Source organism: Myodes glareolus, chromosome X (genome assembly GCF_982192425.1).
Source record: "Myodes glareolus chromosome X, mMyoGla1.1, whole genome shotgun sequence".
NCBI lineage: Eukaryota > Metazoa > Chordata > Mammalia > Rodentia > Cricetidae > Myodes > Myodes glareolus.
In genome coordinates, this window is record NC_142053.1 from 28294747 (window position 1) to 28312873 (window position 18127).

Below are 18127 nucleotides of genomic sequence, written 5' to 3' on the forward strand. Positions count from 1 at the left end.
AAGAAATCAAGAGGATGGTGCCATTTGCAATACCTATAGAGATACCTAGAAATCAATTTAACCACAGAGGTTAGAGAACCCTACAATAAAATCTATAAAGCACTGATAAAAAGAAATTGAAACACACACACACACACACACACACACACACACACACACACACACACACAGTGGGTGGAAGAAGAAGACACAGGGACAGAGGACAGACAACAGCCTGGAATGATGCCTCATGATCCTGGGATGGAAGAATCCATACTGTGACATAGATATACTATTCAATGCAATCTATTGATTCAATGCAACATCATTCAAAATACTAGAGACATCCATCACAGAAACAAAAGGAAACACTCTTAAAAAGAACTTATATGGACTGCAAAAAAAGCCTGAACTGCCAAAGTAATTCTGAACAAGAGCTAACACAACAAAGCCGGGGGCATAATAATATCTGACTTCAAAACATGCCATATGAAACTGCTGTGGCCCAAACATCACAGTACTAGCATGAAATTAGACAGCTTGACCAACGCGATGGAATAAAGAACTCAGAAATAACTATTTTCTTTAAAAGGCACCAAGAATATACATTTGGAGAAGTATCTTTAATAAATGATCCTTGGAGAACTACACACACACACACACACACACACACACACTGTATGATATATTAACATTATCTTATCTATTATGTATGAAACTAAACCACATACAAAAATCAACTTTAAATAGAACAAATACTTACATGTAAGACATGAGCCTACTGGGACAATCATAGAGGAAAGTACTTCAGGGTACTGGCTTAGGCAAAACAGCATGGAAGCTCCTCAAAACACTAGAAACAGAACCAGAACTAGAATATGACCCAGAAGCCTCCTAACTGGGCATACTTCCAAAGGAAATGAAGTCAGTATGTCAAAAATGCATCAGCGTCCCCATGCTTACTGCAGCCTTATTCACAATAGTCAAGGTATGGGATCAACTTGGGTGCTCATGCATGAGTGGATGGCTAAAGAAGATGTATTATATGAGCACAATGGAATATTACCAACCCCTAAAAAGAACGAAATCCTGTCATCTTCACAACATGGCTAGAGCTAGGAAATAGTTTGCTAATTAAGCCAGGAATGCAGTGGCAAATATTGCAGTACCTTACACCAGGAAGCTAAATACTTGTTTTCCGTAGAAATCGAGAGGAGGATAGTAGTTAGCACAGGATGAGAAGAATGGAGGAAGAGGGACTGGAGACTCTGGTTAGTGTGCATACAGAACAGTTGGCTAGGCGAGGTAATTGCTACTGTCCGACAAAGCAGGAGGGTAACTAGAGATAAGAAAAATAATTGTGTATTTCAAAATACCCAGTAGGTCAGGTTTTAAAACTTCTCCACCCAAAGACATGATGCATGTCTGAGGAGATGGAGGTATCATCAATACCCTGATGTGATCATTATGCACTGCATACATATGCTGCAATGTCAATTTGTGTACCATGAATATATATATAATTATTTTTGAGTTTTAAAACTATGTGCCAATTAAAATTTTTAACTTTTAAATGGCCCCCCTTTCAAACTGTCACAACTCAGATTCTGAAATTCCAATTTTCCTGTGACAGCTATAGCAAAAACAGTTGTTCCTATACCTTCTCCAGGTAGTTAGATAGTTCTAAGATAAAATACATGTGGATATTTCATCTTAAATTACTTTACAGACTGAGAGGGCTGATTCTCAATTGCTGTCAAGGACCTGGGGCATACCAAGCAGTCAGATATTTGCGTATATCATGTTTCCAGTGCTATAGCAACGCCGTGGGCAATTAGTGTAACACCTGGCACATAGCTACAAACAATCAAGTCCAATGTGGCGCCTGTTCCTTAAGGGATGGGCAAAAAGAGAGGGAGAAAGAGGCAGAGGCACACAAAGAGAAACAGAGGCAGAGAGACAGAAAGAGACACAGACACAGAAGAACATACACACACACACACACACACACACACACAGAGAGAGAGAGAGAGAGAGAGAGAGAGAGAGAAATCAAAAAGTTGGGTGCACAGGGACAAGGGGAGGATCTTGGAGGAGTTAGGGGAGGGCAAACATCATCAAAATATATTGCAGGGAAAGATTCTTAATTAAAAATAAGGAAAAATAAACAAGGAGGGGAAGAGAACAAGGGGAAGACGGAATAAAAAGGAAGTAAGAGAGAAAGATGGGAGGGAGGAATACTTGCTGAGAAGATGGAGTACCAATGATAGCTTTTAGAGGAAACAATGCTGCCGAATAACTCACAGTGTTCTCATAAGAGCAATATAATAAACTCATAAAACAATGTAAAAAGTATGTATGCCTACAAACATACACATACATAAAGTCTGAAAAGATATTCTGCCTAGAAAAGGGCCACAAGAAATTAATACAATAACAGTCCCCTCCCAAACCAATGCAGTCCTCTGTGTGCTCTTACTAGCATCTGACTCCATCACTGAAGGTTATATAAGTCATGACTGAAGCCCAGGAGATTAGGGTAGGATTCTAAGAAAAAAAGGATCACTCAGCAACTGTGGTGCTAGCTATATCATAGGTTTCAGAGGTCATTTTTTTGAAAACTACTTTATTGATTTGGGCTAGGAATGTGGCACAGCGGGAGAAAGCTTGCCTAGCACGCAGGCAGCCCTGGATTCCATCCCCAGTACCATCAACACACAAAGACTGCTTTAATGAGACACAATTGATCCGTAATAACCCATTTTTAACATAAACTGAACAAATGTCAGCAGTGCACATTTTATTAAGTTTTGAAACATGTATACACACCTGCAGAATAACTATCACCATGGTCAAGATAGTAGAAACAACCATTATTTTCACAAATTTTCTCGTGCCTTTTAGTAACCCTCCTTCTGTCTTTGGCAATCATTCATCTACCTGCAAAGCATTTGGTCCACAACCTATTTAATTTGTAAAATAACAAAAATAGATATTTCTTTTAAAATACTTATATATTAAGAAGCTAGCAGCTGCTTTCCTCTAAATCAGAGTACTTTCTCAGTTCCGAGGCCAATGTGCCAATCCTTATTTAATTAAATCTGTTAGAGAATCCTACTTTATTCTTGAAAATTGGTCTAAAAATACTTTTTAATTTTCTTCCCACATACTCTGTCTTTTTTAATGATCTCTAGCTGTGTGTGTGTGTGTGTGGTGTGTGTGTGTGTGTGTGTGTGTGTGTGTGTGTGTTTAGACGGGGTTTCTCTGTGCAGCCCTGGCTATCCTGGAACTCACCCTGTAGACTAGGCTGTCCTTGAACACAGAGATCTGCCTCTGTTTGCCTCCTGAGTGCTGAGATCAAATGTCAGTAAGCGTCCATCTTAATGTTCTTTATATGTACACAGAGAGAGAGAGAGAGAGTTGGTTATATATTTATCAAAATACAGATACTGAGACAAGTGGAATGTCTTTAATCAAGTTATTAGGCTACTTACATTACTTAAAACTTTATAATACCTAAAACTGACTCTAAAAGGAAAATTTGCATTCCAGCTTTTTGTTTAAAGAAGCTTGTGATTCTAAACATGATAGGATTAACCCACCACTTCCCAATTGCATTTAAGTCAGCTCAGTAAGATTAAATCCATGCTTGGTACTGTTAACTGGGCCAAGAAACTGTAGCTGGGGGAGAACTTACTACTGTTGGCTAAGTCAACAACAATAAACTGCCTCCTAAGTTCTTATATTTATGCCCATAGATGAGTTCACTTCTCAACCTTCAGCAGAGAAGCTTCTTATTGCAGTAGATGGGTATTAATGCAGAGACATACAAGTAGTTAACATGCAGGGAAGAGAATGGTGTGCTCAGATCTAAAAGGTATATCTGTATTATGCCCTCTTCTCCCACGACTCAGGAACCATCATAGAAAAGGAGTGAAAAGATTGTAAGAGCTAGACATCGTGGATATCTGCAGTGAAATAATTTTTTAAACATACATGAAGTCACAGCCATCGTGACAACACACATAAAATCTGCACAAGATCAAGCCAGACAAAACTCCCAGTTTGGAGTGCAGAGGCAGTCAGTCAGCAAGCCATCATTAGCTCCCTTAGCTGAGGAGCTAAAAGCAACTGAGAGCTGCTGGGAGATGGTGAGTCCATTTCCTTAAGGGGTGTGGCCCCTGAGAGGCTACTCGTGCCCCAGGAGATGGTCCACGCACATACTGACAGCTCTAAGCAGACTCAGTTGGGAGGGAATATTGGTGGGAGCCTTTGAGGAAGGAATCAGAGGGGAAAGGAATGGGGTGAATTTGATGATTTACTTTTTTAAGACAGAAAAATGAAATTTAAAAATAAATTTGTTGAACAGAAAAGAAGCCTTACTTCAATTGACAGTAACAGTAGAATTAATGAACTCTTCTCATCGGTTTCCTCAATCTCTGTCATACTCATAGACCGGTTACTCATACGAGGTTTAAGAGTCTAGTACAAACCACATCCTCACGCAAACAATGTTGTGATTAGCATCTCCATGAAATTTAAAAAGGTTGAAATTAAAAAAAAAAAACTTAAACTTGTCTCATTGTCTTAATTTGTTTTTCTGTTGTTAGGATAAAATACGATGCCCAGGTGGAAAGGTTTGTTTGGGCCCCACTTCCCTGTCATGGTCCATCATGAAACTGTAGGGGAAACTCAAGCAGAAACCATGGAATAATGCTGCTCACTGGTCTGCTCACTGCGTACACCCAGCCAGTATTTTTTTTTTTTTACAAAGCTCAGGACTACCTGCCTGGGGATTGATAGGATGCACAGATGGCTGGGCCCTCCTACATTAATTAGTCATCAAGACAATGCCCCACATACATGTCCACAGCCAGTCTGATCAAGCCAATTCCTTAATGGGCTGTTCCATTCTTCCTGGGTGACTCTGGGTTGTGTTGATTTGGCAATCATAATTACCCAGGACACTCTATTCCTTATCGACTTGGCACATGAACACATCGCTGTTACATCATAACATTTTCTTTCTTGTCTCCAAGGTCTCATGTTAATATCATAATAGAAAATACGGTAGGACTTTAAAAATCCTCTAGTCTTTAAAGTTTTCAGTGCTTTAAAAATTCAAGGCCACTTTTCCGTGGGCTCTTACAAAATAAAAAACAAGTTTAAAAACTTATCCCAAAAAGGAAGAACCAGAGCATAAGAGAAATCACACTTAAGCAAGACCAAAATCCACAGCAGAGCTCAAAGTCTGACATCTGGAACTCACTTACGATCTCCTGAGCTTCAAAGGGTGTGGGTAGACCCGCTTAATCTCTGTTCTCTGTAGAACGCACACCTTGTCCGGTAGGCTTAGCCAGGTTCCACTTCACACTTTCCACTGCCCTTGGTGGCCTGTCCAGAATCCTGGAATCTTTAACATTCTGGGGTCTCCCCTGCATCTGCGGCTTACCCTTCACCAGTGGCCTCTCAGAGCCTTCCTGGAGTAACTCCAAACCTGCCAGAAGGCACCAAGCCTCAGCTGCCCGACAGGCCCCATTCATGCCTTCAAACCAGTACCATACAGGCAACTTTTACACTCTGACAAGTTCAGCTGTCACCTTGAGATGCCAACTTGGATCCCCTGAATCACAGCTTTTGTGTTCTGACTGTGAGAAAATACTTGCCAGAAGATTCCACGTCAATTACGCTGATCTCTTATTAATCACGACTGAGTCTTCAGCCCCAGCTGACTAGCGGCCATTGTCTCTGTGAAACAGGTTTCACCTTAGTGATGTTGGTCTCTTGTTAATCACAACTGATTCCTCAGCCCCAGCTGACCAGCAATCCCAGATTCTTTATCCAAAATATCACACAAATGGCCTCAATAGTATTTGCTTCTTTCTGAAACTTCACAATCCAAGCCTCCATTGTCTCATGGTCTTATCTTCCAAGTTCCCACTAGACCAAGCTCTGAGCACTCAATGTTTTTTTTTTTCAGTTTAAAGTGCCAAAATCCTCCTCAATCCTCCAACAAAATAGTCCAAAGGCATAAAAAAGCCAGCCAGTCAGGTCCATAGCAGCCGCAACACCACTCCTGGTGCCAATGTATGTTTAGTTTGCATTCTTGTTGCTGTGATGAAACACTGCCCAAAAACTAAAACCAACTTGTGGAGGAAAGGGTTTCCTTCCAGCTTCCACTTCCAGGTCACAATCCATCATTGAGCAAAGCCAGGGCAGAAAGTTAAACCAGCTGTGTGATGTTTTCATTTGCAAGCTAGTTAAAATGAAGTGGCTTCATTCATTAAAATAAAAACATTCCAATTGCGCAATAATGCTTACACCACTATCTTTTTGTTGTTGTTTGTTTGCTTTGGCTTTTCAAGACAGGGTTTCTCTGTGTGTCCTTGGCTGTCCTGGAACTCACAGAGATCCGCCTGCCTCTGCCTCCTGAGTACTGGGATTAAAGGTGTGCGCCACCACACCCAGTTTTACCAGTATTATTTTGCAGCCAGAACTTTATTAGAATATTTCACACGCATGCTTCCAAAAACAGAACATTTCTGGGAGAGTTCCAGGAAACACGACTGCTTTCTCTACCCATCAAGCCATCTGATCCTCCACCGTCTGCTCTTCCCTGCTTCTATGTAGTAGCAAAGCTGGCTAGGTAACAGCCGACTGTGAGTTTAGGGATGAGGGTACAAGACTAGAGATGCTCACAGCACAAGGCCAACTCCACAAATTCTGGAGTCAGCATCCAAAGCCACTCCAGTACTTTTATTTCAGGACAGATTAGAGAAATTTATCTGATACTTCATGGAATATATATGTATGTATGTATGTGTGTGTATGTATATATAATAATTTTATATATATGTATAAACTTTATATATATAGTTTCATGTATAAATATATATTTATATATATAATTTTAGTGAAGTTGGCTTTGATTAAAAGCACTTGTGTCATAGGAAAAATATACGTCAAAAGCCACTCCTTGTTTTTTTCCCATTCTCAGTCATTTGCAGTCAGAATATCAGCAAGGCCATTTGAATGAAGGACATGCAAAAAGCAGCAGCAGGAAAAAAATGGGACAATCTACACAACTCAAAGTCTCTCTCAAAGTAGTTCTTTGTTGCCTTTATTCTCCAGGCATTTGAACCTTAAGGATGTCATTTTGAAGGCAACTAAGACATACAAAATTCTATAAACACATTATGGAAATCAGCAGGACACCCAACGCTTATTTGAGTCAAGTCAACCTAACTCCATCTCCAATCTTCTGGCAAATACAGAATCCCCAGTAAACCTTGATCAAATATAAATATTCCACAGCTCTTTAGTCAAGATGCTCACATATCCAGCACATCATTAACCTAAACATCATTTCAAAAACTGAGACTGACCATGTGCTCTGATCTTTGAATAATGTCAAAATCACATCATTAAACTTAGCAGCACTCAGTATTACAATAATAGCCAATTTATGTCCTTCTGTGGAATGCCCAGATTCTGGTGGCTTGAAAGAACTCATATAAGACAATGGGGCTTTCTGGACAGAAAAGAAGGGGATTTTAGAGACCTGTAGCATTCAGGAATGACAGATTTGCAACAATGAAATTCTAAAAAAGAATCGTTTCTCTTCTACCATGACTTTGATCCAGCTACAAGGCAGAGTTCAGTGTGGGGAATTAGAATCTTTGAACAAAGAAAACGGGTCAGGCATGGTGGTACAGGCCTTGTCATCTCAGTGATCTGGAGGTAGACACAGAAGGATCTCTAGTTCAAGACCAGCCTAGGATATATAAGAGGATCCTGTCTCAAAACAAAAACCCAAACAAAAGGGAACCGGAGGGGATGTGAAGGAGACGGGAGGGAACCCAGGAAAGGAGAAAATCAGACTCGTTAATTTGTTTCAATGCAAATTAATTTCCTGATTTCCTTATGCGCAAAGCCGTGGGCCCCATTCCCAGCATCACATATACCAGGCATCGTGGCCATAAGCCTGTAATCCCAGCACTCGGGAGAGAAAGACAGGAGGGTCCAGAAGTTCAAGAACATCCTTGAATATGTAGGGAATCTGAGGCCATTTGAGGCCAGCCTGGGATATACGACACCGTGTCTCAAAAAACAACCAACAAATACGTAAATAAATAAGTAAGCAAAGAAAAAATGAATTCTGTATTTATATGATTCTGTGTCCTGCTGTGATATAAGAGTGAGCCCATGATAGTAAAGGAGGAAGCTAGTTAAAAAAAACTATATGCACAAGGCAGCTAGCAGACCTGTCTGACAAGTCCTTTAGTTTTTTCCCCCTTCTTTATTGGGAAACACCTTTTCCCAAACGCCTCCAGCCAAGAAAGCTGCTTTCTACCTGGATTAATTTACCACGATGCTGCCTGCAGACTAACTGCTTTCTCTTATTCACACGGGCGGGGGAGGCCAGAGGGGACTGAAAGGAATGTGGCTGAATATCTGCCAGGCTCCTGCTTCACTTCTTGAATAATCTGAGTAATATTTGTGGGAAATGCTTATCACGACACTGTCAGTGTTTTGCAGCTTCGACCTTCAGTCTGAAATTACCGGCAAAATTCCTGCTCATCAGTCGCCACCTAGGGGCCGAAAGTAACCTTTACACCAGCGTGTACTCGGGTTTCTGAGTGCATGGCTCCCAACCTTTCTAAAATGCCAAGATGCAATTATTTGAATCCAAGTCCCATGAAATAGGATATATTACCCAATACCTTATGTGGGAAATGTGTCAAAGAAGGGAATATCACAAAGGCCACGCTTCATGGGAACTCTTCATGATGAGCACTGTGCTGTAGCATCCTAAGGCGGGGACACTGTCAAAGAGAAACAGGTACAAAGTCAAAAGTGAATAAAGTAATTCACAAATTTAAGTAACACAAATGTTTATCATGCTCACCACGGACAGCTTGTGAGGTTTACGCTGTTGCACCCACACACTGCCACTCTGCAAGCTTTGCACCTGCCTGCCTAACAATCCCAGAGATTGATATGCAAAAATCATATACAGAGAGATTCTATATGGGGTGACCGGAGCTTTAGTTAGTGCCCTACTTAGCTTTGACTGCCCACTTGTTATAATCTACAGTTGCCTGAGAGGAAATCCTCAATTGAGGAGTTTCCTAGATCAGAACGACCTATGGGGTGTGTCTGTGGGGACTTGTTTTGATTATCAATTAATGTAGGAGGGTCCAGCCCACTACAGGCAGCACCATCCCTAGGCAATGGGTCTTGGGTTATGGAAGACAGCTAGCTAAGCACGAGCTTGTGAGTGAGTTAGCAAGCGATCCTCCTTGATGGTCTCTGCTTCCGATTCCGGTCTTGGGATCCTACCTTAACGTCTCTCAAGAATAGACTGGGACTTGGCAGGAAGCCAAATAAGCGCCTTCCTCCCTTAAATTGCTTTCTGTCATAGTGTCTTATCACAGTCACAGAATGAAACCAGAACAGTTAGCTCTCCCTTCCCTTTAGGGATCTGTGTTTTCCTTTTCCCCTGATAGAGTTTCCCGATGCAGCCCTGGTTAGCCTGGAATTCATGGTGCAGCCCAGGCTGGCTTTGAGCTCACCATCTTCCTGCCTCACCCTCTTACTATTAGAATTACAGGCCGGAGTCATCATGCCTGGCTTCTTTTTTTTCCCCCTGAAAGAGCACTACCCTTTTAAAAAGAGCATTACTCTAGACTATTATTATAAGAATGAGCACTTAGCATAAAAAGCTCTGTACAAAGCTTTTTAAAATTATTTCTTCAAAATACACTATGACAAAGGTCAGGAATAATCGTCTACAGCTTCATTACCTATTGTCAAATTGCTCTCCTGGAACATCAAGCCAAGGAATCAGGCCATCAACAGAATTACTAAGCCTGATTCCTTTCCAGCCCTGCTCACACTGAATCATTATCATTTTAGCTATGATGCCTATGCTAGTATATTTTGGCACCCCGAAGCACCTTTAATTTGCATTTAATTTTATGTGGGCTGAAGCTCTGCCAACCTGAGATTCATATTCAACTGCCTATTCATTGTCTCCAGTGGAATTTTTCCTTGGTATCTCAGCCAAACAAGTGCACCCGAACTCTTAATTCCCAACCCCAAACCTGCCCTCCACTTCACACTAGCTCCTTCCCACCCAGTAATTATCACTTTCCTGAGTATAGGCACCTCCACCCAGAGGATCAGGCTGAAAACCTTCCAGTTATCCTCCCTTCCTCTCCACTTCAATCCCTTTACCACTAATACATATTCCAAACCCATTTCCCCATTGCTGCTACCTCCTAGGTCTAGTGCCTCATCGCCCTAACCTGAATCATTTTCCTTCCTAACTAGCCTCTCTGCTTCCATCCCTAGGTAAGTGCCGACATGATTTAAAATCAAAACTTTTGCATATTTTTGGGGCCAGGCATGCACTCTGTAGCCCAGACTGGCCTAAACTTCAAAATATAACCCAGGCTGACCTCACAGCAATCCTCCTGCTCACCGTAATGTGTCTTGTGTATGTGCCACCATGCCTGACTTAAAACACCCTATGCCAAATCATGTCAGATATCTGCTCGAAACCCTCTAGTGGCTTTAAAGGAAATCTCAACTTCTCACCTTTGAAATATGGCCTCAGCCTGCTTCCTTCAATTCATTTCACTTCCTTGTCCCCTCCTGAATTCTCCATCTTAGTTCTATTGGCCTCTTTACTGGACATACATTCATTAGCTATAACACTTAAGGCTTTCGCACTGTGTCTCTTCTATAGAACATGTTTGCCCCAACCGAGATCTGTTCATGCCTGACTCCTTTTTGGGGGGAGGAGGATTTGACTCAAAAGTCTAGTCTCCTCAGAGATGCTATCCCTGAACAACCAAAAGAGCGCTGATCTCACATCAGTGCTACCCAATCATAATGTGTTTGGGTTTGCATCTCCTTTCCTTTCTTCCCTCAACTGTAAGTTTTGTGAGAGCAAGAATTGCATGTCTGCTTTCCCAGTATCACCTCAGAGCCTAGGACAATTAGAAGACAGGAGAAACTCAATAAGGCTAAAGCCGAGTTAAACAGAAACTTTGCCCGACAACTCCTTTTCAAAGGTATTACTTCTGGATTTAGAATACGGATACCAGTATCTCGAAGCCAAGGGTACAATGGTAATGTGGGCTAGCATGCCCTTTTAGACTAGAGCTGCTACCACTAATGGACACCGAGAGTAATGGAGGTGTACCTACCAATCACCTACTCAGACACACTGGGAGCTGGAGTGATGAGTCGTAATGAGTTCACTCTCAAAGACCTGAGTCTAAAAAGAGAGAGAAATTAGGACAAATGACTCGAATGTGATGCAGAAAATGCCAGAAGAGGGCTAGAACACTCCGTGCCACAGAATAGCAAGGATACTATCAACATTTGTTCATAAGAAATGAATGTCAGACTCGAGAATGTGCTTTGTAGGTTTTAAATGTGCCACAGTTGCTCCCTTCAAGAGGAATGGTATGTGCATAAGAACAATTTTAGATTGCCAGGTGGTGATGGCGCACACCTTTAATCCCAGGACTCAGGAGGCAGAGGCAGGTAGATCTCTGTGCATTCGAGGCCAGCCTGGTCTACAAGAGCTACTTCCAGGACAGGCTCCAAAGCTACAGAGAAACCCTGTCTCGAGAAACCAAAACAAACAAACAAACAAAAAAAATAATAGGTGTACCACTATGCATGGCTCTTAAAAAATATTTTTTAAAAATCTAATAATTTTTTTTAAAAAAGAACAATTTTAGTTGTCATAACAATTGTCCTAGGAAGGAGCATCAACATTATTTGGTAAGCAGTGGGCCACTAATGCTAAATGCTCTGCAGTTCCCGGACAGAGTGGCATAGTGTTGTCTAGTGCAAACACAAAGTGGCGTATACCTTTCTAGAACATAGAGTGCTTTCAGGGCTAGCAAGATAGTTGAGTGGGTAAAGTATACAAGCAGCGACCACACAAGTGTGTGGATGTGAGTTCAGATGCCCATAATTCATGCATATCTGGGCAAGTACCATGTGTCTATAACCCCAGTGTTCCTCTGGTGAGATGAGGGATAGAGGCCAGAGACTCCTCAGAAGCTCAAGGGGCAGCTAGTCTGACAAATGCAATAGGAAATAGCATGAGACGCTGTCTTAAAAACAAGGTAGAAGTGAAGGACTGATATCCAAGGTTGCCTTTTAACGCCACACATGTGTTGTAGCATGCATGTACACTCCTCTCACACATGAACAAACACATACATCATACAAATATATACACAAAAGATTTAAATTTTTCAGAGATCTAGATTAATAATTTTAGCATGCTAGTCTTTCAAATACTTCTTGATTTCTGAGGTAATATAATTACATCATTTCTCCTTCCCTTTTCTCCCTCCAAACTAGCATGCTATTTTTAATTGTTTTTCTTCTGTTTTTACCCTGAACTGGTTTTTTTAAATAACATTTTGACCCAGATCCTACATTCATTCGGTATGCAATAGAAAGAAAACCGGAGTCTAAGAAAAGAATAGAAAATAAAGATTCAGCAAAATGTATCATAATATAAACCAGGCCTGAGGAAAAGAAGCTGCCCATGGATGATGCTCAGTTCCTAAGAACAATGTCTGCAGCATCCCTGTATGCTACGATTATGTTCATTTCACATAGACAGTGCTGTGGGAGGTCGGCTGACAATTTCCTGATTACATGGTAAGGCAAGAAGATAATCTTCAATTGGAATCTTCCTAGGTGGGGCTTGTTTCCCTTGGGCAGGAGTCCAGGGACTACAGGGCTACCAGGAATGAAATGCAAAGACCGGACAGAACATCACTCAGCTCCCCCCAGCTACAGGAGTCCAATCTGGAAAGCTCTGACTTTTGTGGGTGAAACAACCCAGACCTTCTAGAATTTCAAGATAAGCTAAAGATCTTGATTTCTACTGAGATCTGCAGCTTTTCAATGTGGGCTTTCCCCAAATTTAATTGCTTTTTCAAACAGTATAGGCTAGTGGGCATGGTGGCTCACACGCACCCTTAATCCCAACACTTAGAAGGCAGAGGCAGGTGGATCTTTGTCAGTTCAAGTCCACCCTGGACTACAAGTTAATGCCCCGTATCAAAAATGAAACAAAACAAAAATCAAGTAGCATAGGTTAGAGCCTACACATTAAGGCAAGAATTTGCTCAACTGTACACATTTGGTACTCCCTAAGAATTTAGGAATATAACAAAGACAATTATTAAGTATACTCACACACCTGAACAAGACTCTCAAAAAAAAAAGGAGAGAGAACTAGGTTCAGGAGGGACCCTGGTAGGTCACACCACATGACTGGCTCTACTTTTGTCACATTTTTCCTTGTTCAAAGAGTCTCAACATGCCAGGCTGAGGAGAGATGTCTCAGTGAGTGGGTAAAACATTTACCATGCAAGAGTGGAGGGCCTGTGTTCAGATCTCCAGAACCTACTAAAGATAGGTGTGGTCAACATGTCGGTAGTGCTGGTGTCCCTGTAGTGAGCAAATCCCTGGAAGCTCCCAGGCTAGCTAGCCTGCCATGCCCAGGGCTGAACAAAAAGATTCTGTGAAACAAGGTAGAGGTGAGGGAAGGTAACTGAGGCTGTCTTCTGAGCTCCACACTTTTGCTGTGACATGTACACATGCTCACACACAAGATAAAGAATTTCTCAGCATCCTCGATTTATTACTGTATCAAATTCCAAACTCCCCTCAAGGCACTAAAAACAAGACCCTCTCTACCTCAGCACCCCTAGCCTGCATCTTACCCCTAGCTGCACTTGCCCATTCTAGTAGAGCCAGTCTTCCCTGAGGTCTTTAAAAGATGCACAGCCTCTCACCAATTATCCCCTCCCAATACAAATTTTACCCAGCCTTCAAAGTCCTCTTCACAAAACTGTGACAGAAAAAAAAAATAACAACAGGGGGCTGGAGAGATGGCTCAGTGGTTAAGAGCACTGGTTGCTCTTTCAGAGGTCCTGGGTTCAATTCCCAGCAACCACATGATGGCTCACAACCATCTGTAATGAGATCTGATGTCCTCTTCTGGCGTGTGGGCATACGAGGCAGAATGTTGTATACATAATAAATAAATATAAAAAAATTACAGTTATGAAGTAGAAACAAAAATTATTAAAAAAAATAACAACAGCCAAAACTACCTTCAAGAGTAAGTAGTCCTGAGTTTAAATCCCACCTCTGGCGCCAAATAGCTAGGTGGTTTTCTTGGGTTGTTACCTAAATTCTGTGAACTGTAGAAGATCCCTGTGGAGTATCCCTTATCCAAAATGTTTGCGATCACAAGGATCTTGAGGGTGGAAACACAGAGCTCAATTATGTTTCCCGTGCAGGTTTTCTGTGTAGCCTCAAGGTAATTTTATGCAATATTTTTACTGCAGCTTCAGTCTACAGCCGCCTTATCATATGAGGGCATATGTGGACTTTCCCACTTGTAGATCATGACAATATTCAAAACGTTACAGATTTTGGAGTGTTTGAAACTTCCAATTTTCGGATTCTAGTTACTCAAACCCCTAATAGTGACTAACGCTTACTTTACAAGGATTTTCCTTCTTTTTATATTTTACATGTGTATAAGGCAGGCTGTCACGTGCCTCAGGGTAGCCTCCAACTCTCTATCTAGTCAAGGATGACCTTAATTCTTCTGTTTCCACCTTCTGAGTGCTAGAATAATAGGCATGAGCCACCATGCCCACTTTTTCCTCATATACATACATACATACACACACGCATACATATATATGAGTTTTGAAGAATCACATGAAATGATGCAAATCAAGTACTTAACCCCAAGCACTCAATTAATGTGAGCCTTATTATTATTACAGCTACTCAATAGTCACTGGCTTTCCTTCTTTATATGCCCCAGTTCTTACACTGCCTCTTCTGAGAAATAACCTCCTGAATTCCACACAGTCCATGATGGCTCCCACTGTGGCCCAGGTATTAGCCTGCCTCCATCTGCAAGTGAGCTTCAAAGCCTCTTTAAAGGCCATGAATATGCTGGAAGCAACAACAAAAAACTCTGTCGACCTGAATTCTTAAACTACTACCTTGAAAAAAAGTCAGCAAAGACTCTTCTCTCAGCTGCTGACAGTTAATGGCTTCGGAGGGAGGAAGTGTCCATTTTCTATAAGGGCCTACCCTGCTCCAGTGGATGATTCCCCACCGTGAATATACAGGCAACACTATATAGGGTATTTTTTTAAAGGACTTGATATTGGGAAGATCTGAGAAGAATTAGGGGGAAGAACGGGGGTAGATAAGATGAAAACACTTTGCATGTATGTATGAAATTCCCAAAGGATTAACAAAAATGTTGTTTATTTTAAAGAATTCTATAATTATAATTAAAGTAAGATTGTTTTTCCATTCTGAAAATCAAAAGTTCCTTTCTCTGGCAAAAGCAGGGGTAGTTACTTGGAAAACAAATGCATAGCTAGTCTCAGCAGAACGCTGCTTCAGTCTCTCTCTCTCTCTCTCTCTCTCTCTCTCTCTCTCTCTCTCTCTCTCACACACACACACACACACCACCACCACCACCACCATTTTGTATTGCCTGATCTTCAAATCCACATTCCCTAAGCTCCGAGTCTAGCCATTTTTCTAATGCTGGAGATGACACACGAAGCCAGTAAAAGGCTACACTTTACCTGAATGTGTGATAGCAAAAAATAGACAAAAGGGGCACACTCCAGGTGTGATCCTGGTGTCCACCTACTGCAGAAGAGGGTCTCTGCATGCCCTATCCTCTACCTTATGATTCCTCGTCAAGTCAGCCCCATGCATCTCTCATGCGTGTAGCAGCTGGCATTCCCTGGGCACCGGTGCCTGGAGGCTTATTCCACCGTTCTGTGTGCTTCATAAGAACTGAAGTAAGAAATACTTTCATGTAAGTTACCCCATGCTTCAAGTTTTGAAGAGAACACCCTTTTGAGAGAACACATTCCACACATAGGAATACAAAAAACAGAGCACAGAAAATGTGGCTACTAGCATCTCACATGCTTAAAATTTCCTCTTTCAAAAGAACCGAATTTGAGAGATCACAACTACATTTTCACAAATGAAAAGGTCATCACTACCAATTATACTGCACAACCTTACATTCTTTCAACAGTATGAGGTTTCAAAATCAGGGCTGAGGCAGGAGGAACATAGGGCAAAATGGGTACCATCTTTGAGACCCTGGGGCAAATAATAAGTCCCAGGTGGCCCCCATGCTGGATTCCAGGGTTCCAATCAACCCAAGTCACCCCTTAGAGTTAGTGGCATTCAAAAGTGCTCAAGGAGTAATTGGCTTCAAATAAAATCACAAGTGGCTGATAAATGTAAAGGAGGCACCCAGTCCCAGTGACCAACACGCTCAGGCTTACCAGTAGCCACAGCATGAGTGTCCCCGACCCTCCTGCCCATCCACCCAAGCTCAAGACTGCACTCCAAAGGCTTTGAGGGTGACCCTGCTTTCTTGATCAAATTAGAAGCAGTTTAATTCCACCCACACTAGGAACCTCAAGTTTAGATTCAGGCTCCTGAAGTCGTCAACAGAGGGCAGAGGCCACTGGCCCTTGCTAGTGGTTAGTTAACCCGTTAACGGGAACGGGTTGAGAACCAGAGCCCTTGGCTCAGGCATCCATCGGGGAGGACATCCTTTGGCTTTCCTTAAGCAATCTAGTGCACCCTAAGGGAAAGCTTCCAGTGACCTCGGCTGCAGCAACGGCCACAGCGCCCCCTAGTGCGACACCGAGACCCGAGCGAGCAGCTTGACGGATCCAAGGGGGAAAGCCCAGGGGCGTCTCTAGAAAACCAGACTCCGGCTAGTGCTGGCCTGGCCACCCGGTCCCAGGTGTGGCCCCTGGGACCCCACAGTTCATTCAGAGTCCCGCGCGGCCCTGCCCGCCAGGCACCCACGACCCTGGTAAGCCAGGGCGGCCGGCCAACCGGGACGCAGAAGGACGCGGCCGCTTAGTCGATAAGCAGAGCTGGGTGCATTTACCGGACGCCTGGGCAGCCGCTCTACCTTCGCGCTCGGCTCCGCTGGGATAGCGGAACCGCCACAGCTCCGGTCGCCGACTCCCTCCAGCCGCCGCAGTGTTAACCATCAACGCTCCCGGTTGCTCTCTGGGACTGCTGCGGGCGAGGCCAGCTGTTGAATGGCTCAGGTCGCGACACCGAGGCGTCCTCGCCGCATCCGAGCCGGCGACGCAAGTGCGCGTGCCCGTGCCAACGCCCCGCTGCAAGTCCCGGGAGCTTCCTGGTGGATGCTTCCTGGATCCTGGCGGGGGGCTGCCGGGGTGCGGGCTCACAAGCCTGCCAGCTCGCTCCCCTCGGTGGGCTCTTGTACAGAATCTCTCCTCGTGCGCTCCGCCCCCTTCGCTGCCATCCCTCAACTTGCCGGCAGAACCAATAGCAACCACCGACTAGATCCGCCCCTTGGATTTCCCCAGGGCCAATCGCCTTCTCCTAAGCAAACATTCTAGTAACCCCGCCCCTCCGGGGCAGCGAAGCTGGAAACAAAGTTAATACCATTGCGAGGGTCTGACCAGCCCAAGGTTTTGTCCAGGTTTACTCACCTCCCTCCATGACGAGATTTAGAGACTATAACCACCACCACATCAGATCCCTGGCACAGTTGTAAAAGTTGGGATGTGGCAAGGTGAACCCGTGAGCCCTTCGCCCGGGAAATAGGAATAGGGCAGGAGGTGGAGATAGGTAACTTCCTGGACCTTGCTGGCCAGCCAGTGTAGCCAATTGGTGACTTTCAGGTTCAGCAAGAGACCTTGGCTCACAAAATAAGGTGCAAAGCAATGAGGAAGACACCCAACACTGACTTCTGGCCTCCACACACTTGCACACGTACACACAATTTAAGAGAGACAGAGACAGAGAAAACAGCCTGGAGAGAGTGTTACCCACCATTATAGCTGAGAACCAGCCACTCACTTGACCAGATTGTCCCCATCCAAAAGTCAGCAAGGACCTGAAAGAATACGCGCTGGTTGTGTGCTTGTCTTCTTCTTGCTGCCCATTGTCCTAGTACAGGAGTCCATCCCTTATAAGCTGGGAAACTTCCAAGGACCAAGACTCGGCCTGTGGCTCTGTGATGGCCAGTTGGGTCTCTGGC

The 18127-nt window shown here is 43.2% G+C and overlaps 1 protein-coding gene across 7 annotated transcripts in view; it reads right to left on the reverse strand.

Annotated features, from left to right (window-relative positions):
- The window catches only part of LOC125410709 (A-kinase anchor protein 17B-like), a 49023-nt gene extending 31635 nt beyond the window's left edge, over positions 1-17388 (reverse strand). For 3 of the 7 annotated variants that reach the window (XR_015736902.1, XM_048450402.3, XM_048450397.3), the window contains exons 1-3: positions 17000-17388; positions 11196-11266; positions 8703-8804 (exon numbers count right to left, since the gene is read on the reverse strand). The gene's annotated coding sequence lies outside the window, so the exon portion shown is untranslated. The remainder of the gene's footprint in view (positions 1-8702; positions 8805-11195; positions 11267-16999) is intronic. The other 4 variants (XM_048450398.3, XM_085684949.2, XM_048450399.3 and 1 more) reach the window with 4 other exon arrangements.
- Between the last annotated feature and the right edge of the window lie 739 nt (positions 17389-18127).